Source organism: Drosophila takahashii, chromosome 3R (assembly GCF_030179915.1).
Source record: "Drosophila takahashii strain IR98-3 E-12201 chromosome 3R, DtakHiC1v2, whole genome shotgun sequence".
NCBI classification, from domain to species: domain Eukaryota; kingdom Metazoa; phylum Arthropoda; class Insecta; order Diptera; family Drosophilidae; genus Drosophila; species Drosophila takahashii.
In genome coordinates this window covers 33,391,119-33,418,877 of record NC_091681.1, presented here as the reverse complement: position 1 = coordinate 33,418,877, position 27,759 = coordinate 33,391,119, and the positions used below count along the sequence as shown (strand labels likewise).

Genomic DNA, 27,759 nt, shown 5'->3' with positions numbered 1-27,759 from the left:
TAGCTTTCGGTTATTCGAATGCACTTAACGGGAGCCCGTAAGCTCATTGCCAGTTGGTAACTCGGCTTCATTTGCCGCAGCTTTAAATACTCCTCGCGATTCACTTTTCACCCAGAAGCAATCAGAGATAAAAAAATATGAAAAAAAACACCAGAGCAGAAACAGTTAAATAAATAGAAAGGGAAACTTGATGCCATTTCGAAAAAAAGGCGAGGAGAAGCGGAAAGAATCCATAAAATCTAACATTAATGCCTTCATTTTGTGCTCAACAACAGCGAAAGTTAGCAAAGCAGACAAGGCCAAAAGGAAAATAAGAAGTTAAAGGAAAACGAGAAGGCAAAGGAAAACGAGGTGGAAGGCCATGGAAAACTTGAAAGTGGCAAGAGGCAAAAAGAATCTTTGGCCAAAGTTTTTCGCTTTTCCTTCCTCTCGATTTTAACGCATTGCTTAAGCCTCGAGGGGATTTTATAGCGGAAAAGCGGGCGGTCAGGGGAGGGGGCGTGGCATGGCCTAACGCGCGACTGCAATTCGCCAAACGCGCAAGGATAGCGAATCGAAAAATTGGCCTTAGACCAGCAGGAATGATGGGAATTTTCGAGCGCGACAAGTTTGCAGTGGGCCAAAAAGGAGGCTATAAGCATAGAGATGCATACACTGAAAAAACACCAGAAAGGAAGAAAACTTTAGAAGTTACAAGTGAATTTGTAGTATTTTTTAAAAATTAGTTTAATATTTTAAGTGCGTATTTTTATTTTTCTGATAAATTATTTTTAAAATAATCTCTAAATAATGTGAGCTAAATTGTAATTGATCCGGCGACTTTGTTTGGCTAAGAAATTTTTTTTTTCTGTGCACATAGCTTCTTGTTGAGCGGTTTATCCGTCTCTGGCTCTAAAAATGAAAATTGAAAATTGCTTGAATTGCATTTCGCTCTCGTTTTGATGAGAATCTACTCGGGGGCTTGGGAGTGGGTAAATTTTTAGGTGGATTTTCCCCATTTTGAGCTATGAGGATGGTTAGGCAAACATCTGCTGCAGTTCGTTGCGCTGCTCCATCTTTATGTTCTAGTGCCGAGGGCAACGCGGCGTATGAGCATCTTCGAGATCTCTTGAGTTTCACACTGCTTGGGAGGAAGACTGACAAAAGTTGGAGTGCCATGTTTGTTATGAAATCCCCTCTGATTTGCACCCTCTGTCCTCTGCTTTCGAGTTGCGCTCTTGTCTTAAGCCTTTCGCTATGCCCTTTTAGTTAAAATCCCATTTAATTAAACCATTAAGTCCTTTCCACAAAATATATAAAGAGGCAGTCGGAGATTCCATTTGGTTTAATGAGCAAATGCTCCACGCTCCACGAAAAGTTGTGTAATTGAAATTGCGGATGTGGCGAGAGGGTAAGCACTGCAAATGACTTTCAGTTTGTAGTTCTCGCTCTTTGTTTCGCCCCTCAGCTTTTAGCTTGTTTTTCATTATCGCGCTGCATTCCAAACTTACCTCAAATGATTTATTTATTTGCGGGCTGCACTGATTTGTTTGCAATTCACTTAGGCGCCAAAGTTCTGCAATGGGAATAATTGAGGAAAAGTTATTAGCGCGAGTAGTGGGGGAAATTATTTAAAACTATTCGGACTAATTAAACATTTTATGTTTAAATTCAAATAAAATGTGTAGAAGGGATTAAAGTTGCAATCATTATGTTTAACAAATTTACTGATTAAATCTGGAACAACAAAGATAATAATGATAATAAACCACAAAAAAAAACCTGTACAATTTTATTGGTAAAAAACACTTGTATGGCACATAGCTTATATTCAATTTTAATTAAAGTGATTATGCTAACATTTTATCAAAGTCCCATGAAGTACTAAAAATCTATAGAAAATCAATTAGTTTCTGTCATTTTTTATTTAAACGGAAATCATGTTAAAATCAGTTTAATTATTTTAAAGCAATTTATCATAATTTTCATAAGTGAATTTAAACAATTTTCATAAGTGAATTTAAACAATTTTTCATCTTCCAGGTCCCAATTCCCCCTCAAAACCCAGTAGATCCGACTTTTGGCAGGCACTTGTCAAGCCGCTTAATTATTATCCTCGATAGATGGTCCACTGGCTATGTCATATTTTGATGACCCAACCTCGAGTGCCTTCGGCCCGTTTAGTGCATAAATCTCTGGGCAATCCCTTCAACTGCAGCAGTGACAAACTTCGGCTGGCCAAGAGGAAGGCGACTAAGCACAAATGGGCCGCCTCGAGCAGGAGGACCACATGACGTATGCGCAATATGCCATCAGCTGGACAAAGGACTTAATTTAAAGCCGCTTTCGTCTCTTCTCAATTTCTGGCTGGCAGTAAACAAAATAAAACTCCAAATCTACTGCCAGACGCCCGCCTTTCAGTCTGCTTTTAATTATGGTTTTACACAGGCAGCCAGACAGATGGACAATTAGTGCCGGCCATGAATTATGAGCTCTCGGCTTTTATTTTATTTTTTCACCCCCCTTCACGGGTTAAGTAAATCATGGTCAGGAGTCGGACTCGGTGCTCATAAAATCACTTTAAACAATAGCTAAAGGGGGGTAAAGGGGGCCGTTGGAAGGGCCAACAAATGTGTAGTTAACTATTATGGCTGCCAGGAGTCGGAGCGTATGCTGAGCAGAACTGAACTTTTGTGCTTCATTTCCGTTTCCGGTTGCGACTGCACATATGCAAAGCATGCTCGGTGAGCATGGGCGGGTGGCAAAGGGGGGTAAGGGGGGCTTATGGCAGCATATGGATAATGGCAAAACGTGCCGAAAGCCAAAAAGTTTATGAGCAGAAAAGACAATGTCAGGAGCGGAGGCGGCTGCTAGTGAGGGGGCGTGGCCCCAAGAGCAGCACGTTTGTTTTGACTTTCAATTGGAATGCTTTCCTACACACCCAAGGCTCCTTTGCCTACTGTTGCTGCTCCTTTCTCCTTTTCCTTTTTTTTGGCAGCCATCTTTTCCGCCGCCTTGGCAGAACTTTTAGCAATTTGTTTGGCGCTACTTGGATAGCTTGTGAGAGCTTCATTTATGCAAATATAAATACAAATAGAGTGTACTTCTATAGAGAAGAATGCAACCGTTATAATCAGATGGAGATGATTTATGGCTGGAAATGATGAGGGTATATTAAATTAAATTTATTAAATTTATATCTTTTCTAATATATCTTTAAGATTTACAATCATTTTAATAAATTTCTGAGTTCATCCACATTGCGGATCTATCTTGTTTACATAAATATTTGCTCAAAACACCAAAGAAATACTCTTCGCTTGCAAAATAGAATAGGAATAAATGCAGAATAACAAAGGGAAAGGGTTCATAGACGAGCTAGACAGGAAAACGCAGACAAAAAGGATGTTTCTATGGCTTCGAATTGAAGTCCTCTCCCCCAGCCGTTTCTTGTCCTGTCCATCCTTCTGTTTGTCCATCTTGTTAACCTTTCTCTCAAACCCTTCCACCGCCTCCATTGTGATGCCATTCAAGATAAAAACTTAACTTAAGTCAACCCAGTCGACTTGTTGGCCCAATCTCTCATAAAGAAGTCTGTGGGAACAAGGCCAAAATCGAGAATTGTTTTGGCCTTAAAATTTGTGGGTCAATTGTCGTTGTCGTTCGTATTTCACATTGCTTTATCTGTTTCTCGTCCTGCATTTTTCGAAATATTTATGCACATTTGCTTGGTATTTTATGTGACAGGCAAAGTAACTATGAAATGGGAAAAGTTTTGCATTTGCCATCGGGATCTCTATTTCCTTAAAGTCTTTACTTGTGACAGCTGGTAAACAAATAAAGCCAGGCAAAGGGATAAAAGACAAAGTGCAAATTTGTTCTAAATAAATTATCCAATTTTGTGGCCAAATTAATTTTTTATTAGACTTAAAAGGGATTAAGTGTGGAATAAGAGCCAAAGTCCAAGTGAGCAGCTTACGTCTATTTCTCTTAAAACTAAAGAAATTTATGTTCTTCAAATATTCAGGAAAAAAATAAAGAAAAGCTAAATCTAAAGGACATCTCTCTGTTTAGAACACATCTCAACTGTTTGTCATCCGGCTCCCTCCGTGGAATAAAAAGCTGATTGGAAGAACAAAACTCATTTTGCCGACTTCTAATTCCGTACAAAAATTCCCAGTGGCCGGGTGTCAAAATCAGGCCGAATTGAATTCCTTGTCCTACCATTTACTCCTCCTCTGTCCCGAATCAGAAGAAAGGCGCCGACAACAATGAATGGATATATATCTGTAGCTGACATGTGTATAACAGAGAGAGAAAGAGCATCGTGAGGGACAGGGACGGAGACAGACACTCTGACAACGTGTTCCATCAACCGCACAACGAAAGACAACAACAGCTCCTGCAGAAACAACAAAAGCATCAACAATAACCCGTTGAAGATGGAGATGAAGAAGGATTTATAGTCGGTGGACCGAAGGCATCGTAATGCACATGTTCAGGGAAGGGGGGCGGAAGGCGGAGGGGGAGGTTCAGTTCCGTTCCCTGTGGCCTTCAGGGGGCAGTCGATGTCAAAAGTCTTGGCTATCAAAAGATTAAATCAAATTGGAGACCCCGAAGGCAAGAGGAACCACAAAAATGTTGCCTACATTTGAGCGTCATTATAGGAGTTTTCAAAATGGGGGAATTTATGGTTGAATTTATAAAATGGTATAAGAATATATTTAAATAAATAATTAAAATATAAAAAAAATGTTTTACTTCAATTTGATTTTAGTTTGTAGATAAAATGATTTTTGATTTTTTGCAAAGTGTATGATAATTTCTTAAATTTTCACTGGCATTTTCTGCACACACTGTATATGTGCTTTCACCCACACACATCTAATTCCGGCAAATTCAAATTTGCCAACTCATCAGCCAAATCTCTCTTCTTATCTGCCTTCCTCTTCCACTTCCTCATTGGGTCTCTCCATGGGGATTACTCCGCTTGCGGGCTGCCATTCAATTAAGTCATCATCGCCATGCATCTTGGTAGCATTAAACACGCAAGTTAACCCCCCGCCACCCAAAGAGCCACCCAAAAAGGCGCCCGCTTAACCCCATAGCCACTTGTCGAACATGATAAATTTGTGGGAAAATGCCAGTTGGTTCGGAACACAAAAAAAAGGGGGAAAATTTTCGCTGCCTTCCCCCCGCCGCGCTTAGAATGTTATTGCATTTTTAGCACCACAACGCCCCGCCTCCCGCGAGTTGCGTTAATTTTGCGCCAGCTGTCAAATGTCAAAATGTCAAGTGAAACAAAATTTTCGCATCATGAGAAATGCATGTCAGAGTCACACAAAGTCTCCATGGAGCAGCGGATGGGGGCGGGACGGGATGCGTGGGCGTGGCGTGGCGGGGCGGGAGATGTAAGCCAAACTAAGCGACAGTCTGCTTTCCCCCATTTTCCATTTTCCACCCAGGCTGCATACTTTAGTGAAGACCACCTACACCACCCCCCGGAACCGCCAATGGAGTGGCTGCCTGGCTGGAATCGTTATCGAGTTACCCAGCCGGAGCTCGCTTCATCATCATCAAACGGAGCGTGGCGAGGATGCTGTAGGGTTAAGAAGGGGTTAAGAGGGGTTAAGCTGGGGCCTGCGGGGCAAGGTCGAAGGGCAGTCGGCTGAGCATCATCAACATCATGATAATGCCCATTATTAGCAGTGGCAAAGCATTTGCATGCATTTTAGAATTTGTATATTCCGCCAACGCCGCTGCATTTCTACTCTGCTTATTACACTATGCAACAAGAGAGTATATTTAGATTAAAAAACAAATGCCAAACTATTTAAACAATTATAACGTAGACTTCTATTTAAATAAAGCATTTAATTAATAATAATAATAAATTATAGTAAAATACTTTATTTGAATTGATTGAACAATTAAGTTAATTAAAAAAGTAGATGTCAAAAAAATTATTCTAAACTTAGATTTACCTATAATTTAATGTTAAATATTTTCATTTTCCAAATGTTTAAATCTCGATATTATCCATTTTTTTTTTAGCTTACATAAATTCTTGAAATTCTTCCTTAGACATTAAACATAATTTAGCGACATATGGATGGTAAAAATAAGAACTTTGCTCTTGCTGACAAGTGTCATCATGGTTAGAATGGAGAAAAGTTGCGTGTCAGTGGTGCGTTGTGCATCTGTTGCGGGACAAACTCAGCCACAGACAGTCGGAGGCCCACGAAAACAGCTAGCACTCTGCCATCCCTGCTTTCCCTCCTTTCCCCCCCTTGGACCTCCGAATCGGAACCGATTTATGCGCACATTATAAGCAATTACACGGCCAAGCCAGCTGGGAACTGGCAACTGGCATCCATTGCCACTTCTGCGCACACTTACAGCCGTAGCCACATCCACAGCCACAGCCACATCCACTCCCATATCCATTTCGATAACTATTTCGGGCGCTAATTGAATCAGCGACTCATGACGGGAGTGGATCCACCTCCCCGGAGGTTAAGCGATGATTTGATTTGCCGCTCAAGTGTTCCATAAAAGAAGCCACTGACTCGCGTTGGGTAGATATCCATATGCATGAGCATTAGGGTGATGTGCCTTCTATCTAAAATTAGAAAACTTTTGGACCTTAAGAGGAGTTGACCATCTCTTCAGTTATTTTACTTTTTTTGATTTATTTCACATCAACTTTTCATAAAATTATGAGAATGGGACCACCCTAATTTACGCATTAAAGCATCAGACTAAATAAAATCTATTTTCGGACTGTTCAAGTAAAATTTAGCATCTCTTTAGCAATTACAATTTTCTTTCATAACGTAACCTTTAATATTAAACTCCTTGCACCCACATAGGGGCCACCCTAATGTACATATTAGTACACCAGCCTACGTAAACCTTGATCAAGGCGGCCTGCGTGCGGTTTGTGTGCCATCCGACACTTTGAGTGGCGACAGGCCCAGGGCCAAATCAATGCAAATGGAACGGGGGACGAGGAATGGAACCGACAGGCCATCTCTGCCTCCATATTTGCCTCCGTCTTTACCTCTGCCTTGATCCCTGTCGCAGGCATTTCAATTGGGATGTGGTGTAATTAAATTTCACCTGCCTGGAGGCCGAGTGAAGGTAGTCGACGACTTAATGGAGTCGGATCTGCATGAAATTGCTCATCAAACGATTTGCCGGAGGAAGATCCACTTAAAGCTCTTTGGAAGGATTCTCGGCTGTGGGCTAATGCCTAAATGGATTTCCGTACAGTAATGTCCGGCTAATTGCAGCAACTTAAGTCCGCCTGCAGTCGAATTCCTTTCAATACCTTTGTGGGGCATTGACTTATTACTTTCACGTTATTCAATCAGGCAATCGAAAATTAAACGAGCCAAATGCAAAATCCTTCATTTCTGGTAAATGGCAATGAGAAAATGCCAAAAGCCAAAGGGAAAATGACCACAAAAGTGGAAAGAGGAAAATAAAATGTAAAATTAATAAAGTTCATGCGGATTGGTAAGGAAAACCTCAAGTAATATCCAAAGGGCTTTGAAGAATGCATTTTTATCTTGATCTTAAGACTTGAAATACCCTTTTTCAAAGCGAGTTTTGCTTAAATTTAAAGTAAATGAGAAAAGGTATGAAAAGTGACTTTATAAAAGTAATTTAAATATTTTTAAAATAATTTAAAACAATTTAATTATTTTGGTGACTCAAAAAGTTAAAGACAAAATTATCCATTAAAAAAATTAATCTTTATTTTTAGTCATTATTACTTATTTATTAAATGGATCAAATTAGTTTAATAAACAATCCAATCTTTCTAGCATCCATTTAAGTTCAGAGCATTCAAATCGTGCCCAATGCTAACGTAATGCTGAAGCTTAATTAATTTCTTATGCCTTGTCGCGATGCTTTTTCCATCTGAAGCTTTTCTTTTTTGAACCTTTATGTTTTCCTTCCTTTTTTGACGTTTTCTCCTTGTGATATTGACGTCGAAGAAGATGGCCTGAGGAGGTAAAGTGGGCGGTAAAGTGGAGGAGGCTGGGAGTCGAGAATAATCAACGCACTCATTGAAAAATGCAGCGCGACATTTCCGCTGCCGCTGGCAAGGCGAAATCGAGTCGGAGAAAAAGGGGGAGTTGGGCGGCTCATCCCTCAGCTGGATTGTGCTTCATGGATGTCGCCCTGAAGGTGTCGCCCACGTTTACCCTTCGCCGCCTCCCTTTTTCCACTGTCTCTCCGACTTGCCCCTTCACCTTGCAACCTCCCTACCTTCCTCACTTTGCATACCCCCCTTCTCACCCTTTCATGGTCTGTGCTTTGTGCCTTGGGCGGCGTGTCGGGTGCGTGATTTATGTCACACGAAATGCAAATACATGAGTAAACATGCAAGCTCCGGCTCCGACAAATATATGTACATACACATCTACATATATGAAACCACTCGGAAAAATAATTATGCGCCTATTGTAATTTTTGTAATTTATAGAAGAAAGGTTTAATGTTTTTTTAGCATTACTTTCTCTGGACTTTGAGTTCTCTGGAGGATACTTTAATTTTGTTTCTTTTCAAAAGGAAATACTATATTTTGAAAACCATATTTCAAATAATTTTTCTTTCGAGTGGATTATTTTAAATACCAAAATAATTGCCTATGAAGAGCTGAAAGCAATAGTTTTACGGCTTAAAGGCTTCCAGACACATTTGGTAGATTTCCATTAAATATTGACAATACTCAAACTTGTTTTTCCGAGTGCCTGCATAGAGAATCATCCATATGCATGCTCACATATATTTATATAGTGGGAATGGTTATGGAAATGCGGATCGGAGTGGGTACGAGAATGAGAGTTGGTCTATGTGGCCGTCTAACACAAAGTGGAGACCAAAACATTTCACGTTCCTCAAATAAACTGCACACGAGCGGATTAGAAGGGGAGCGGCGGGCGGAAGATTGTCGGGCATTTTGACAGTTGGCAGAACATTCTTTCTAATAAATTTATGCGGCATGCGATATGCACTGAATAGGGGGGTCGGAAGGGGTTAGTCTCCCCCCGGAAAAGCGGCAGCCGGACAACTAAATTTTAACTGTTATCCATTCAATGCTAAGGATGCAACATAAACGCAGATTGTTTGTAAACATATAGCAGCCACTTGTTTATATTAAATTTCTGTTTAAATTTGGGAATTTTAATCAAATATTTTTGCACTTCAACAAAATAAATATTAAAAGCAACAAGGAATTTGCTGGGAAACCAATGGAAATTATTGTGGTTTTATCTAAACTATAAAATATTTATTAAGTTATATTGTTTATCAAAAAATATTTAATAAAAGTTTTGAAAAAACACAAGACAAAAGTACTTTGCAAAGCTCTTATCGTTCTGATAAAAGTTTCAGAATAAAATCTCTCATTTAATACATATATGGCAAGTGCAAAATTATTAATTCGATTTAATCAGTTAATTATAGCACATTAACCGCTCGGCAGCGCGCAAGCCAAAGAATTCAATTATAATAAACGGGTATTCTGATTGATTTCGTTGCTCACTGCTATATTATAAATCAAAATGATATGGAATTTAAAATTACTTAAATGTGTATTTACACATTTGAACTGAGTTTAAGCCCGTAAACATGCACAAGTGCATACAAACGTAACATTTAACATATGGCAGAGTGTTATAATCTGCTAATGAGCGCCGCAAAATGTAAATCAAACATTTGGCTTTAATGCATTTTTAATGTGCTCAGCTGATGCGAATCGTTCGGTTGGATGGATGAATGAGTGAATGAATGGGTGAACGAATGACTGGCTGACTGATTGATGGCGACATTTTAATGAGGCCCATTGGCAATTCGCTCTAAATTCGCATTATGCAACCGAACTTGCACCTGTTTCTTCCATCTCGCCCCCTCTCTTTTACTTTTTTGAAGGCTGTCTCTTTCCGCTTTTCACATGCATCGCTGGCCCAGAATTTGGTTCAATAATTTTTCAAAGCTGGCAGCAACAAGAATTTCGTACGAAGAGTCGGCGCCTTTTTTGAAAACTGATAACAATCTAGTTGCTAGCTGTCTTCCCTCTCCTTCTGCGCTATTATCTCTGTCTCGTTTACTCGTGGGCTTTCGGACGGGGAGTGAAAGGGGCGCAGAAATGAAAGGGGCGAGTGAAATGCAGAGGTGGAAATAAGACAAGACAAACAAAGTCAGACAGTGGAAAAATGCTGAGGTGGCTCCACAGCACGAACACATAAACACCAAGTAAACGTTGCTGCACATGCATCTGCACTGCAAGACAAACATGTATGTTTAAATAAAAAAAATGTACAATTTTTAAAGATCTTTCAACTATTTTTTAACTTTTATGAAGAGAAAATTACTATAAATAATACAAATAAACAAAGTGGCTTCCATAAATTCATCTTTGAGGCAAGTAATTTGAGTAATTCTCTTCAACGGTCTTATAATTCCCAATTTGTTCTAGCTTAAACCATTTTGGTGTTCCTTCGGTCTTCCTTAGACTTTCAGTGGTTTTTCAAAAAGTTACTGGTAGGTAATTATTATTTTCAGTGCATCCCCGCTGTTTGTGTTGTTGTGGCTGTTGCTGCTTCGCTTTTGTGCGGTTGTGTTGCGAGGAGCGAGCTGCAGCATAAAGCAAATCGTGTCAATGACATTTGGTGACACACACACCAATCCACGGCGACGCATATATAGCTTTGGATCCCGGTGCGTGGGCCAGAGGGAGAGGCATGATAAAATGCTAGAAAAATGGAAAAGAAAGGCCGATACAAGAAATTGCTTTACAACAGCGGGGGGCTCCGGTTTTCTTGTCTAACCATTTAAGTGGGCGTATGTTGCGCCTGTCACAGATAAAAGGGAAGAGGAAAACGGGGCGGATGGAGGGGTTTACATTTCGTACATATATCGTAGGGACTAAAGAACATAATTTACGGTTAGCTGTGCTTTGCGGTTGCTATTAATAGAATCGCTTTTGGGGTCATTACGTTGCTGTCGTTGCTCCATCGCTAAAGGTATTGTTGTTGTTGCACTTTGATGCTTAGTCGTGATATTAATCCAGGTGAGGGAAGGACGGTGAGGTACATGGTAAACACATGTCTGTGTATGTCTTCTCAGACTATAAAACATTTTCTTTTCTAAAAAACAATTTATTTTAAATCACTTTAGTAAAATATAACAATATTCTCTCTGTGTAAGATGAGCCGGAGATTAAACATCACAATTTAGCGTGGGATAAGATGAAACATTTTGATTGCACATTATGTGCTGACAAATTTTAAGATTGTTGGAAATAATGAGTATGAGAATAGGGAAGATTTGGGCCTTTCTTATTTATTACCTTCTTAATCACCCGATAAAATCACCGGAGAAAATATTTTAAAGAACTGACCTATTTTCAGTTTATTTCTAGTACAACTAGGGCAGCCATAAAGATCATGGAAAACCATTAGAAAGTTTCGAAAACTATTTTAGAAAATAAGCACAATAAATTAAAGTGTGTACCATTAACCATCATGAAACATTTTTCATATAGAAGGAAATTTGTAATCCTTTTTTCAGTAAATGGAGCGGATTGAATACGTTTAATTAACTAAGCAAACAAGTATCCCGTGGCGAGATGTAGGCAAATGCTTCAATCAAATCGAGTCCCCTACCATTAATGGCATTGTCATTCACTTTTCGTCCTGTCAATTTTCGCTTCCATTTCAATTATTTTTTATGCCAGCTCGCATCGATCCGCAGAGCTCGGACCGAAATGCAAACTGAATTGCTGGAATACCCATCCGTTCGGCCCGCTGCCCCGGTGGTCTCCCCTATTTGCCTGAATATATAATACGGAACAATTCAATTTCGAATTTTTTCTTGTTTATTCCTAGCTCCTCTTTTTGCCTGTTTGCCGTATAATTTTATTTTGTGCTCTCTTTGGCTATCACCCACTTTTTTTGGTGGCCATTTAGCTGACCGCAGTGGTTTCACCACCCCCTTTCACCTGCCCCATTCTCAAGCCACCCTCCACCTCAATGGCATTTAAAGTTAAAAACCATGAAAATCAACACATAACAAACCCAAATCGAGATAGGAAAAAAGTTTTGCGGCTTTGCGGAAATTGTAATTTAAAACTACGCCCCTGCGGTATTGTTCTTCTTCGCTCATTTGTGCTGTTGTGCCCACTCTAGATTTTTTTGTATTTTTATTTGTATGCCATATATGTATATTTAATTTCATTACTACAGATTTTTTTCATTGTTGGCATCATTGAGAGTTCATAGAATAGCATTTCAAACATATAAATGAAATGCAAATAAAGCGCGAGCCAGAAGGGCAAACGGAGGCAGAAAGTAGCGCTAATCAACAGGCGGCATAATAAACAAAGCAAAAAGGGTTTCAATGTGTAGACTTCTGGACTAGTTTTTACCCTTTATTTTGTCAAAGAATGCACATTCAATGCAAGAAAAACCACACCATAAATATAAAATACATGTGTAAAATTGAATAAAGGTAAAGGTATTTTCTTCATGACACTGCAATTACCACTTAACAAGCAAAAAAGCTTTATTTCTGCCTGCCTGCGGTAAAGTCATGATATTTCAATACCCAACTTAATCATTCATCGGGCGCTTTTCGAATTCTCTTTGTGAAATAACTGCAGACCGATGACATCCGGTGATGTAATCAGGTATTTTGCAGGTAGCACAACCTTCGCTAGCTCATACATATGCCGCAATTAAATTGCTCTCCACTTTACAGAGGGTATACGCAAAAAACAAACAATTAAATGCATTTAACACAGATGTAGTTCAGCCACAGACGACATTTAAACTACTTTTTGCACACTAGTGTTAACATTATATATAAATTTTTGCAAAAATACATGCAAATGCTGAAATACATATATTTATGTACATATTCCGAACTAGTTTTAAAGCTTTAAAACTACGGAAAATATAGCTTGGGAATTGCGAAGAGGACTGACTTTTCCGCTTGCAATTTGACAATTTTTAGCACCAATTACCAATGTCATTCGTCACTCTTGTTGGATGGAAAACAGGAAGAAATGAGAGGGGTTGCAAATTTGCTTTTACTGTTGTCGCCATCCCTCTTTATCCCCCGTCTCGCTTGCTCCCTTGTCTGGCTTGAGCTTATTTAAGCATTCTGCTTATATATTATTTCTGTTGCGGGAAAACTCGGCCAACTGACAGCCGACAAGGCAATGTGTCAACCCAAAAAGCCGAGAAAGAACAGAGAGGCAAGATGAGGGAAAACAGCATAAAGAAGCAGGCCAAAAAGAAAAGCCCAGAAAGGAAAACTGGGAGCTCTGGAGGCTCTGGACTTTCCAGCTCCTGGTGCTTTTTCTCATACCTGTGGTGGCAGCCAAAAAGTTGACAACTTCTTTTCAGTTAGCAGTGACTCCTGAAATTAGTTTGGGCTTAAATATGCAAACTTGCAAATGAAATGGAATGGAAATTGGACTAGGGGCTAGGGGATGATAGAGAAGTCCGGGTCAAAAAGGAAATTGCCTGGAAGAAATTTGAAGGCAAAGAAAATGCATAAATTTATAAATGTGAATGGAGAAATAGTCTTGGGAAATTTTAAAGAAAATATTGTCGTAGGTAATTTAGTTTCTCATTATTTAAAAAAACATTTGTTTGAATTTTTTTTTGGATTTAGGTGATATTTTTTATTGGCTTTTTCAAAATATTAATGGAATTCATACTGAACCACATATAAATGCCAAAAAGTAATGAGCAATTTATTATAATTTCTATCGCTTGATCATGTTTTAGATTATCCAAAATGAATTGTTTCCCATCAATCTCTTTGAAATACTAAAACCTAAAAACGACATCATTGATTGTATACATCCCAAACATTTTTCTTGACTTTCGCTCAGCACTTGACATCCAATTCCCCCACATCGACGGAGGGCAAATCAACTACAATTCATCACCAACTGGATGACATAAAACCACTCGGCTTTAGCCACCAACTTCCGCCGCTACCATTTCCCTTCCTTTTGCCATCTGCGGAAAATTTCCCTCCAAGCGAACTTTGGCCTGCATAATTAATGAATTTACACATGCATAATTATAATTACCAGCAGCCAGCAGCGACTAACTGCCAACTAACATTGGTGGGGGATGAGCAGGGGGTAGGGGGTCGGGGTGCTTGATGAAGTCGCATTGTTCAAAGGAAACAACAATAACAAAAAACAACAAGAGTAACTTCATCGAAAATTCAAACCAATTGGCAATTTGTGAGCCAGCTTTTTGTACTCAACAGCCCCCTAAGCCAAGCCCCCTTTTTTTGCCCCGACCGATTTGGACCATGTTAATTAGCTGTTGGTTGGGTAGAGAAGAGCCGTCTGGTTTTAAAGGGCGTGTAACTGTATAAAACTGCAGTGAATTTGTTAAAATAGGGCCCAGACGAACAACAGCCAAAACAACAGAAGCGGAAGGGGTGCACTGAAAACAATTATTTTAAAGGTAATTTTATACAAGGGCCATTTATTACTATAAATTAAATATTGTTCTTTATGAATCACTTATTTTATTAAAGGAAATAAATATTCACATTTCTAAAATAACTTTTTAAATAGCTTATAAGGAATGTAGATAATTTTTTGAGATATTGATAATATCACGAGGAGGTTTTTTTTTACTTAGAGGATTTTTTTTTAACAAAAGGTTTTGGTTTTTCTTTTGCTTTCATAAGGAAGGGTATTTTTGGATATATCAGGGAATTTAATATTTACAGGAGTATTTTAATTAAAAATCCTTTTCTTTTTCTGTGTAGAACCATTGGACTTAATCACGTCCTCTTCGCCCCGTTTTTGACCTAGCTTGATTACTGAATAATTGAGTGCTGCGTATAATGAAATTCGTATTCAAAATTCGTCGTCATTCGGCTGCCGCCGCTAAATCAGAATCTGACTAAATGTTTGTCGAGCCAAGGGGCTGTTGGGTTGAGGTGGGGGTTTATAGCAGTGGGTGGTGGTAGGGGGTGGCAGGAGGTGACAGGGGGAGGCGAGGCTTTCAGAGGTGAGTAAGTGCGTTTGTGTGTGCGTTCCTGTGTCTGTGTTTGGTTTGCGTAGCCGACTTGCATACGTAATGCTCTTCCTCCCTTTCTCCAACTCCCCAACGCCCCGCCACCCTCTATTGCCATGAAACCGCTTTGGAACTGGTTACTGGGTACTGCCACCCCTTGCCATCATCATCGCAACATCATTCAACGCTTTTATAGCCATTCAACTTGACGCATCCGTTTTGGCCAAACTTTTTGGCCTGGGCCGCAGCTGAATGGGCCACGAGGCCATGAGCCAAGTTCCACGGGCTGCCGATGTTGCTAACGAGTGGGTGGTTTAAGAGGTTTCAGTCTACAATACGGAGGATATTCCGAGAAATACATTTTAAATTAATTGGGGTTGCTTGGATATGGTTTAAGGAGATTATTTAATTTTAATTTATTTATGCAACAAAATCTATCTATGAAAAATTAATGGATGTCTTTTGGTACACATAAAATTTAAATACGTATACGTAATATTCAGATATGCACTTTGAAGATTTTTGTTGTGGTTTTTCAATCGTAATTCGGTCAAATCAAGCCCAACAGCTAAAAGAACTCCTGTTTTGAGCAACTAGCAACATTAACTAATTTTCCGGAAACTTTTTGTTAATTATTTTTTGACCAATTTTTGACCAAATAAAAAGTTTTAGTTTTAAATCGATTACGAATTAAATTTCAAGCTCGACGAGTTATGATATTCCGTATTTGGACCTTATTCTTCCTTCGTTCACTAAAAACAAAGATTTTTTAAGACGGAAAATAGCGTTCTTTAATCGTAATTTAATTAAACCTTTTTCTCAATTTTGGACAACAACTACACTACAAAATCTAAATACTTTTCTATATATTCTCCATGTTATAAATTGTTCTTGAGGCCACCCTCGTCGGGATCCAAAAGGGAACTGCAGCATGGTTCTTGGGGCAGGGGACTAGGCAAGGGAATAGAAAAGGGAGTAAAACGAGGAAAAGAACCAGGAGCGGATCGGGGACTGTAGAGCAGGCTGGGCTTTATCCAGCGAACTCCAAGAGCGACTAACAAGTCGCGTTCGCTTCATTATGTGGGCTCTCCCTCGTATTACCGCGTTTATGTCACTTTTCACTTTCTCACTCGTTGACTGTCTCTTTTCTTCATCTCTGACTCTCTCTTTCGGTTGGTTCATATAAATTGTTTTGGGATTTAGTCGCACGATTTTCCTGCCTTTCCATGCCCTCCACTCCCCCAACAGTTCCCTTGCCAATCCCCAGACTCGGCTCACAGCTCCGGCTCATTATTGTCGTCGGTTCGTTTCTGTTCTTTGTTTAATGACATCATTTTGTATGAAAAATTGTAGTTGCATACAGAGTGGAAAATACGGATGTGGATGGGAGGGGGAGGGAAGGATAGGGTCGGGTAAGCCCTGACAAAATTATAAAGTTGAGCAATGATTAATGTCGGTGCTCCCTCCCTGGCTTCCTATCACGCATATATCGCCTGCGTAATAATCCTTGTCATGAAATATTTCGGCAGAGACATGAACATTGCTTCATAAAATTAAAAAAAGAAAGGAATAAAGGAGACGGAGATAAAAAGTTCTTTATTTTTATATTTTTTTGGTAGCAAATCCGAAGTCACGTTTCTTAAAGGAAAATGTATGAAAAGCGAGGAGAAATATAAAGGCAAAGGACAGCTACGCGTTGGGGGAATCACAAATTAAATGTGTTGACAGCATGGCAAAAAAACGAGAAGTTAATACAAATTTGGCTACATTTCCGAGTGAGTAATTATTGAGAAATCAATAGAGCGAAGAGAATTCAAAGGAGTCATAAAAATAACTGTACATTCATTTGATGTTTGACTTTATTACTTTATTAATTAAAAATCAATGGCTTTCAGAAAAATATAATATCGGTTACTTTAATAAAAAGGGACAAAAGATTCATCGTCATAAAAAAAACCACAAGTTGGAATTACTAAGAGTATTCCTTCTACTTTCGTTCCAGTTTCTAGCCATCTAGTGTAATGAATCCGTAATCTTGATTGTCTTTGTAAGCACGTTCTGAAACCCTTTTGTGGTTATATCCTCACACTCTAATAAAGATATGAATCCCAAGTCATTAACCACAAAATGGTGATGAGGACGATGATGAGGCAAGGTTCCAACCGCACACATCTTATACGAGCGTATTGCTCGTTCCTCAAATTTTAGTAACAATAAAACCGAATATTCCCTACCCGACCTGAAAATTCGTTAGTTTCCTTTTCTCTTAAATTGAACTGGGCTCTTGGCCAATATTTGCTTAGAGGCGTGCCGCGTGCATTGTGTGCACATTAAATACCGCATAAATTAAATTAATTGCCAAAGTTTATTTTTTATTACTTTAACGAGGCCCAAAGAGGGGAGAGCGAAACGGCGAGTGTGTAATCACTTTTCATTGTGTACCAATCTCGGCACAGTCTCAGCGAAAACTTTTCAACACTTAGCTATGCAAAATGGGGGCTTTTTTCAGAGGGAGGGAGTGTGGCATCTTGCGGTGGCACATTTAAAATTTAAATAGGTTCAAAGTGAGCATTCGCTTTTATAACAGCCTTTTGCAACCTTCAAACCATTTTGTTTGCTACTAATGAGTGGCAACCCTAGCGGCAACCGCAAGCTTGTAACGGTAAAATACAAATGTCAAACTCGGTAGCAGCTGTCAGTGGTCCGAAGTTATAATAAGGGGTTTATGCGTAGCCCAGACCCCCAAAAGTTGTATTATTATTCCCATTAAAAAAGAAAACTTTATAAGGAAAGGAACCGAAGAGGAAAAAATATAATAATACATTTTCATTCGGTGGTATAAGAATTCATGAAATTCTCCGCATAATCGCTTCGTTTTCTACGGAGTTTCCATGAAAATCCATGCAAACGCAAAATTTCCCCAGTCTGCATTCGAATTAATTGTTCCCCTGGCAAAATGAGGGTGAAAAAGATGGGCGAAGGGAGTTCAGCTAACAAACATCTAACCGCACTCAGAAAAAAACACCGTGCTGGAAACAAGCAAAATCAGTCTTGATTTAAGAACGATTTCATACTTAAAATTTTAAGAACGTTTCGTACTGAAAGTTCTTGAATTGAGCACGATTCAAGCTTAAATGCCAATCAAGCACAAATATTCTCAAACTCAATACAAAAATACTTAAATTGAGTTTAAAAGTATTTACTTTGAGACTGAATCAAACTTAATTCCAGTTCAGAAGTGATTGCCATATATGCGTGTTATGTAACAGAAGTTCTCGTTAAATAAATAAAGTAAAGGTAATAACGGAAAATACTACTAAACAACATTATTAATTTTTATAATTATTATTATTTTATTTATTTTGCCAATTATGTATTTGCAAGGTAAGAAATTACTAAAAACTTGAAATGTGTACAGAAATTCAAATAATAAAATTATTGCTACTATCCCATTCTACTATGCCATTCAATTAAAACCCATTCAATAAATTAAAATCGAAATATAAATACTTTCTTGGCCCCCTTTGATAATTTTGTTTACATAGTGTGACCGTCTAACCGTAGCTTTAGGAATTTTTCTCATTTTTCGGTTTTTTATAAATAATTCGGACGGTCACTCTAAGACTTACTCGAATGTTCGGTTGCAACGTGTTAAATGAAGAAAAGTGAAGTTTTTAAGTTAAATAACAAAATAAATTTATCGCGATCGGTAAAATGAGTGAAGAAGACTGTAATGATGATCTTCACGAACTGTTGAAAAAGTTGGAAATAGAAGAAGTTTACACGTATCTCAAAGGTAAGCAAAGTGCGCGTTTTTTTCTAAAATGTACATATGTATGTATGTTTTCCTATTCAAGCAGACGCGTGCAGTTCCGTATATATGTACATATGTGTGTGCCCTGGCGCCACAACGCCGGCATTCACATTATTGTTATTAACTTCCTTTTCCTTCAAATATAAAATAAATAAATTTAAAATATGTTTCAAGTTTAATGATACAAAAGTTTAAAAATGAGTGAATGATTTAAAAGCCGGCGTTGCGGCGGTAGGGCACATATGTATGTACATACATATGTAAGAAATGTATTCTAATAAAATGTATGTATATACACAAATGTACATATCGGAACAGAGTTTAAAAAATCGGTCAATATTCGTGGTATTACTTTCATTAGAAATTTCCGATTATAATCGGAATTATTATAATTGATGATTATTTCTGTACCGACACCTGCAGTCTCTCATAGATGTACACAAGTATGTGTGTATTTAAATATGTATGTATGTACATTTAAATGTATGCATTTGCATTGAAAGTAATACCGGGTAAATTTGCGCTTTTTTTAAACTTTTTGTCGATATGTACATATGTATGTATGTCGATATCAACTAAATATGCGGATCACACTGACATACGCTAAATTCCTTAGAAAAACAGTTTTTAATATTAATTGCCAAAAACAGTTATTAGCTAATATCTCATAATCTTACGAAAATTGTTTTTAATGAGTTTAGCGTGCTTATAGCCAACAAATTATTCTTTTCTTTTACTTTACTTATCTACATAAATTAAAATATTTTTGTGCATAATTTTAGCGGCACAAGCAATACATGTACGACGACGGAATCAAAAAAGCAGTTGCGCCATTAGGTCTGCGCAAGGAGTTTAGACAAAAACTCTACCTATGGAGGAATTCTGAGGTACGTGAATGACTTTATATGTGTAAATATAATTTTAGTAAATATTTTAAATTTTGAAGTAAAAGATTGAAGTCCTTAATGAAACTCAAAAAGGCAAAGCTATACGAAGAAACTCCTCTACTATTCCTAATTCTAATTCTAATTCTAATTCACTATTCCAATACTGCAGATGCCCAGGACTTCATAATCGTCACATTGCTGAACGCTGTTCTCTTCCCTCAGGAATGTGAATGGAAAATTAACGCGGAAGGCCACAATATTGGACGCGCAGGAGAGCCAACCAAAACCCTAATGTAAAATTATTTCAAATTTTAAGTTTTGTTAGTTCTAATCAAATTGATTTAAAGCTTAGACAAACACTTTTATTCCTACGAGATAGGCTATCCATCCGACAACGTTAGTACTGTTAACATTAGTGAACTTATTACTTTTCCTTTGCACTCATACAATAAACAATAAACACAATCGTATGTTATACTTAAATACATATACAAGGTTTATAAAAATTTTTTTAAAAAATATACCAAAACAATAAATACAAAAAATATAAACGATTTTGAAATTTTAATATATCTTGTTTCAAGAACTTTTTTGATTTGTTGTAAGAATTAATGGGGCATAATATAACATTTTAATATTCTTGAATTCAGTACTTATAATATTACTTCTAGAATATATCTTACTAAGATTAAGAACTATACGTTCTTAATTCAAGCCTGCACTTAATTATTTCAAGTACAAATATGTCTAGATTTCAGAATAATTCATTCTTAATTTTAGATATCAGCGTTTTTAAATCGTTCTAAAATCAAGTATTTTCTGTCTTGAAAATTTGTTCTTGAAAGCAGTATTATGTTCTCAAGATCAGATTTTCGTTGCTTGGCTCACTTTTGACACTCAAAATGCTAGATTCAAGCACGAAATACTTGATTTTTTCCCTGAGTGCGTCTTTTTGGCAACTTTACTCTCCCACTGGGTGCAATTAAAAATTATGTTTATATTTATTTTCCGCTCCCTCTTCTCGGCCAACAATTCTCCTGAAATGACACTCGAAAAAAGGCGAGTAAACCAACTATGGAAGGGAAACGGAAATGAAAATGCAAAATGGACGTCAATGTTGACAGCTGACATGACGAAGGGGTTGTTTTCCTTTGGCTTACAGAGGAGTAATAAAGGGTTTTAATGTAAACGCTTACAAGGATACCCTTAATCGGTAAAGACTTAATAAAAAGAAAGAAAAATTAAAAATAATGTATTCTGCTTACCTTTTATTAAATGTAATTGGTGTGTTCGAGCCAATTAAGTTTATACAGTGGAATACGAGTCCATGAGAGCTAAAAGTAGAAAGAATATTGGTTTTTATTACAAAGAACGTATACATCAGTCAATAAATATAATATAGCGAATCGCAGAATCAAGGAAGCTTTAACGCAGTTGATCCAATCCACTCTCGATGACATTGTCAATCAGCAAATCAGTAAAAATCCCATTACACAACTCTTATGCCATATAATAACATAAAACTTTGGTTTCGGCTAAAGGGGGTCGTAAACTTTTAATTCGTAATGCTTTTGTTTTCACATTTTCATGTTGTTGCTTTCCGGCGAAAAATCACCAACTACATGAAAAACCCATAAGCCCAGATCTCCGTTCTCAGGTCTCGTTCTTCATTGTTGCTATTGTTATTCCTGTTGGCCATTTCGCCGTATTTGGCTAGTGGAAATGGAAGTGCAAGTGCAAGCGGGAGGGCGACAGTGAGCGAATGAGACGGCAAATGCGGGACAGCGGCGACGACGACACCAATATGCATTTATACGACGCATCGGCTGCAGATGCGAAAACATCAGCAAACAGAAACCCAGCTGAAATAAAACAGAAAGCGAAACAAAAACAGAAAGAGAAAGAGATCTCGAAAAAATACCGAAACACAATGCGTTTATTTGGTTTGCGGGGTTTCGCGAGGACTTTCAAGGGGGCGGGGGATGCATTGGCAGGGGTGTCTACGGAGTTCTATAAGCTGCGCTTTATAACTCATATGGGCTTGTTATGTGCCATGTTATCGTCTTGTTGTTGTACGCATTTGTCTTGATACCCAACTCGTTTTTTTTCGCTCCCTTTTTTGGCTTTTTAATATGCGGGTTTCAAGCAGGGTATACGTTAGGGTATACGAGATGGGAAGATGGTGTCATAAAAAATATACAAATTATTTAAAATTTATTTATAATCTATAAAAGCTGAGAACCACGTAAATATCATTTTTATTAGAGCTACTAAGATTTTATTGGACTTGAAAACCTTTTCAAGAGATCGATAATCACTACCTTTATTTCTCCTCTCTTCATCTCCCTTTTTATAAACGATCCAATGCCATCTAACGATCGATTGATCACCTCCTTTGTATAACAGGGCAATGTCCAGTCCATCTATGGTTCAGGTCCGCCTCCTTTTCGAGGATGGTGTGGGAGGAGGGGAAGAGGAGCAGCGGAACGGGAGCGGAGCAGACAGGGAAAAATGCTGTTAAACAAGTTTCGGGTTTTTCAGTTCTCGTATATTTTTTTATACCCAAAGCCTGCAGCCTGACGAGTGCGTGCCTTATGCCCGGCATGGGAATGAGAATTGGTTTTAACGTTTTCTCCTCGTTTTTTGCCACTTCTTTACTCTCTTTTTTTTTTAGTTCTGTCTGGAAGGCGAACAAAGTGCAGAGGCACTTAATAAGCAAAGTGTTTGCCCTGCATCAGCAACAGAAACTCGTTTATGTAACACTCCTGACAACTTGTAGGTACTGCCTTATCGATATTACTAAATTAAAACTCCCAAAGCCAGGCAAAACAAACACAAACATACATTGTAGGTAGGGTGATGGTGATACAAACTTGTCATCAGCCAGAGGAGATGGAAGTGGAAGAAGTTTTCCGCCCGAATTCAATTTAAGACGCGACAACAACGACAAACAAATTGAAGAGCTGCCCCCTAAGCGACGGAAAAGTCGAACTCAAATCTGGAGGGAAGAATGAACTTCTCGCTCCAGAGATTGCTGACTTGCTGGGCAAAGTTTTATAGCACACCGAGGTGCCCTTCTCCTCCTTCAAGATTGTGCTTCATAAATTACGTTACGTATACGCAACGTTGGCGAGCACATAAAGTATTCGCCTTATGAATATAAAAAGAAGTAAACGCAGTAAATTAGGCGAAAAATTCAATAATTTTGCCAACCAAATGGGGACAGCAAACACGGAGGGGAGTGTAAACGATCCGAGTGTTTGAGGTTTGTGCCCTTGAGTGGCAAACTGAAGAGGGTAAACATTCTGAGGGATGCCGATAGCAGGAACATTATGTAATGAGGAAAACATTTAGAGTGGACTGTAAAGGGCGTTGAGATTGTTTAATTTAAAGAAGGGAAAATTTGGTAAGTTTAACTTTACTTTTAAAGCTAACAATTCATTGTCCCCTAAACTTCTTTACTATCAATTTACGCCGGTTAACCGCTTAATCTTTATCACTATTTTCATGGAAGCTACAAAACTGAGAAGTAAACTCTCCACTAAGTTGCCACAACTTTTGGCCTCCTGCCAGCCGTAATTGGCCTGGCTATCACGAATGCGGCAAGCAGGCAAACAGGCAACACCCAAAACTAAATTACACAATTAATAAGCGCAGCCAACAAACCAGAACACCAACAAACCAAGACAAACAACAACAAACAACGGCGCACAGCACATAATAACCGCAACATTTAAGGCAAAAATCTGCAATTAAGGAGATGGCCAAAAAAGGAAAAGGGTTCCAGAGGAGTGAATGCGTGGGAAAGTAACCATATCCTGGGTTCTCCTGCCTGCCCAAAAGAGCTCGGCTCCTATCCGAAAAGCGACTCAAAAATTAATCAGGCGAACATAATGCAGCGAGCCAGATGAGGCAAAGAAATGCGATAAAAACGAAATGCGAATCTTGAATGTATTGCCAGGCTCACGAGCGAACATATATAGATAATAAAATACGAGGCTCCCGCCAGAGCAAAACCAACCGCAGCCGAACAAACCACTATGCTCCTCAGTCCCGGAATAAAGTTTCTTTCCCGAAACCCCATCCCCCAATCCCCATACCCCCCAAACCTCCTTCCGTGGCCCCATATTTTCGTCCTGGCCCGAGGGCAGACAGGCCAAAATAATGGAGCCAATGGCCATGGAACAGAACAACAGAAACTACAGTAAAAGCACCCAAAAATGGTTAACAAAGCAAAACATAAACAAAATTCCCAGCGAATTCGTAATACCCTCAAGGAATGACTAAGCAACTAACCGAAAGTCTGTGGCTATGATACACTAAGCCTTTGATATCCTTTTTTAAATTTCAATTCATTTCGGATTAATTTCATTTTGGATTAATACCCACTACTATTTAATTATTTGTATTTATTTAAAAGAAACTATATAATAACTATATTATTTTGAAATCAAAGATCAACCAACTTAATTATGATCAAATTTGGTAAATGTTTCCCCACACGTTTAGTTAAATATGTAATTATTTTTTAGTTTTATTATTTTGTCTTATATTTAAACGATATTAATCAAATGATTTCACACAGGTAGAGGTTCCCAAAGGTAATTTATTCGAGACCGAAAAGGCTAGTCAATATTAAAGGATTCCCCAGTATTAACCAAAGAAGTTGAAGTCCTTGCTCAGTAGATTCATTCCCCTTGGCCAAATAGTTCAAGTACTCCTTGGCGAAAGTGTAGCTGCAAACAAATAAAGTAACCAAGAGACCACGAAGACAAGGACGACAAGGAAAAAGCTCATAACCGAGGTCCTGGTGCTTGGCATTTTTGGGCAGCAGCTGCCAGACAATGCCACGCCCCCGCCTAAGCACATATGTGTGGGTGGAGAACTCCCCCCGAGTGCAATGGCTGCCCCAAGGGAGGGGGGGAGGTACTACGAGATATGACCATAGACAAGTGCTCGACTTTCTTATCTGGAAGGGGAGCCTTTTTTCCCTGGTTTGTTTTTCCCAGCGCATGAAATTGCAAACATTTTACCCAAAGTCATCTCAGAAGTGGAAAATGGGCAAAAAATAAAATAATAAAACGGAAATCCTTTGCTCCTCAGCCAATACTCATTAGATTTGTGCAAATACTTGGCTGGCACACCCCTCCCCCCTTTCTCCCCTCCCAATCTACTAATGATGGCTTCCCACCCCCTAACCCCCCTCTTCCTCTCTCTCTGCTCAAAAGTAATTCCACTGCTTACGCAATTTTTCATTTCGCGCTCGCTGCGCAAATAAATCAGAAAATTTCCAATTTTTTTAACGAGCCACCAACATTTTCCCATTGACTTTTGCCGGCTTTTCCTTCCTACTTTCGGGGATGTTAGTGCACTGGGCGTGACCTGCAATGTTAAGGCAAATAAATCGTTCAAGTTTTCGGTTTCCATTCCAATTGAATGTAATCAATGCCGAGCACTTCACATCTCAAATATGTTTGCTATTACCCGGTGTATTTTGGGGGGCATTTTGGGGGGACTTTGACTTATATAAGTTGCTCTTTTGCAGCCAATAGTCGGGGTTAAAAGGCCAAGTGGCATTTGTCAAGCTTACAGAAATCATGAAATATTCAAGGATAGACTTAAATTTTTAAGTCACACTTTTGAAGTGCTTCCTTTAAATAAAGAGCAAATATTTTATACCTTTTAATTCAATAAATGAGAACACATTAGGTTAGTAAGAAATTAAAGTTGGAATTTTAAAAAGCTGAGTTTATTGTTGTGTTGGAAATAAACAATATTGTATAATTGCATTGATTTGTTATTTACAAATTTCAAACCAAATTATCTTTGTTTTCTCATTTACAAATAGGTGCTTCATTACATTCCAGTTTCTGATTCTGATTACGTTCGCTTGTTGGTTACAACTTGTAACATCCACTTGGAGATTTGTTCTGAATTGTCCTGAAGACAAAACCATTACAATTATGTACCATTACTCATTCCCACTTCTTGGCTCCATTCCCAGTTGCCATGCCTGCATATCATCCTATGCTCGGCATTCTTCTGCCGGCTCAGTGAATAATCCCTGTTAACATGGTCTTCCTCCCCGTATAGCATCTCCAGTTTCCCGCATTTGGAATTCAATAATTTCCATTTGTTTGCTACATAGTTGCCCTGCCTGGGCATGGCCCACCCCCCTCAATTAGCTGCCCCTCCACCCATGGAGTTGCACGAAATGTGCTCACATTTGGCCACAAATTAAACTAAACCCACTTATGGCCGGAGTCTTGTTTGCTCCTCTGAGCGCCTTCGGCAATGCGAAATCTGTGGATAATGAAAGGAGGTTGGGGGTGGAAATACGGGGAGGTAAACTACCAGGTGGGATGGCAGCTAAAGGCGAATGCATTCAAGAACCGGGGCTTTGTATTTGCCACTCGCAATCAATTGCCACAATTTGTGTTGATATACGGGTAGCCTGTACTCTCGAACTGCCAATTTTCCCACCCACTTTCACCCATTCTTCAGCCCTCACGGAAGGAGAGAAATTTCCCATAAAATGGTGCAAAAAATCAAACTATTATAAAACTTCCATCGAGATTGATTTTCATCACAACCTACATATAAAATGCTTTTCCGACCTGTCATCATTCCTCTCCATCAATACTCCATGGCAACTTTTTGCCGTTGTTGTATTCATTTAAAACTCAAATCGAATTGCAATTAAAGGCAGCCAACAGTGGATGGAAATATTTACAGGGCTTCCACATCCTGCTGGCAGCCTTCTGGAGCGGGGCCAAAAGTTCAGTTTACGAAAATAGTTTGAAGGCTGCTGGGAAGCTGGGAGGAGAAAACTAAAAATATCTGAGGTAGTGCAACCATGTTCATGTTGAACTTAAATGAATAATGAAGAAGTACTGGACATGTTCTTAGTTCTAAGAGCTAAAATCAATTTCAGAACAAGACACACGACAAGGTTCTTTAAAAGCTAAATTGGAAAATCATTTGACAGCTGGTATTAAAATGCATTTATTGAATACTGATAAATGAAATATGAATTTTTCTCAATTAACTCTACAAAATCCCGGGGTATTTTCCTAAAATCCGTAATTTCATTTGAATTAAATTGCCGACACTCGTAATCTTGAACTTAATAAAATCTCAGATTTAAGCCGCTGCTTATGCACATTTTCCCGTAATTAATTCACCACCCAGCGGGCCTCTTTCCCCCGAGATTTCCACTCAAACGTGGCCGCCGTAAATTGCTTTACAAATTGCAACAATTTATGCCTAATTATATTTAAATTTGACAGGCCATTGGATTTGCCTTTGATGCCAAATAGGGCGCCATTGACCTTACCCCTCGTCCTTCAGACCGCCGCCTCTTTGGAAAACCCCCCAAAAGTCAAGATGTCGGCCACGCCCATCTCCCAAATAAAACGCTGCAGGGAGAGGGGAAAAGGGAGGGCGGCGGCAGCAGCTGATAGCTGTAATCCGAGGAGCTTAGACCACCACCCCAGACCACCTCAGAGAAACCCTACTTCTCATTTTTTCCAGACCCCGACGGAAGGAGAATGGCCCGGCAGTAATTCACACAATAAGCCGCAGACAGGCAGCCAAAAGAAAAAAACAACAAATTTAATGTCGGGAATGGAGGTAAAAGCAGAGGAGATACCCATTAAACCCAAATAAAATATAATTTAAATATAAAAAAATTAATAAATACCATGAATTTTAATTTTTGTACAGTATTCTCTTAAGGTTTTTTTTAAAAAGTGTGTGATTATGAATGATAAATATTAATTATGATGATCAAATCAACACAATAAATTCAGATTTTAAAAACTACGTTAGAAACATTTAATACTTTAATTAAACCAAAATTTTGTTAAACCCTACTTAGTATTTTATTCCTGCACTTATATTATTTTTATAATACTTGTTCTTATCTTATCTTAAAATTTTAAAGTCGTATAAACCCATAAATCCTCTGCTACCCTAGAAAATTTCAGGTATAAATACATGATGGAGA

General features: G+C 38.5%; 1 protein-coding gene across 1 annotated transcript in view; it reads right to left on the bottom strand.

Moving 5' to 3' along the window:
• The window catches only part of LOC123003339 (trophoblast glycoprotein), a 47,472-nt gene that overhangs the window by 15,119 nt on the left and 4,594 nt on the right, over positions 1 to 27,759 (bottom strand). The window contains exons 2-3 of the mRNA XM_070217995.1: positions 21,017 to 21,085; positions 1,491 to 1,555 (exon numbers count right to left, since the gene is read on the bottom strand). The gene's annotated coding sequence lies outside the window, so the exon portion shown is untranslated. The remainder of the gene's footprint in view (positions 1 to 1,490; positions 1,556 to 21,016; positions 21,086 to 27,759) is intronic.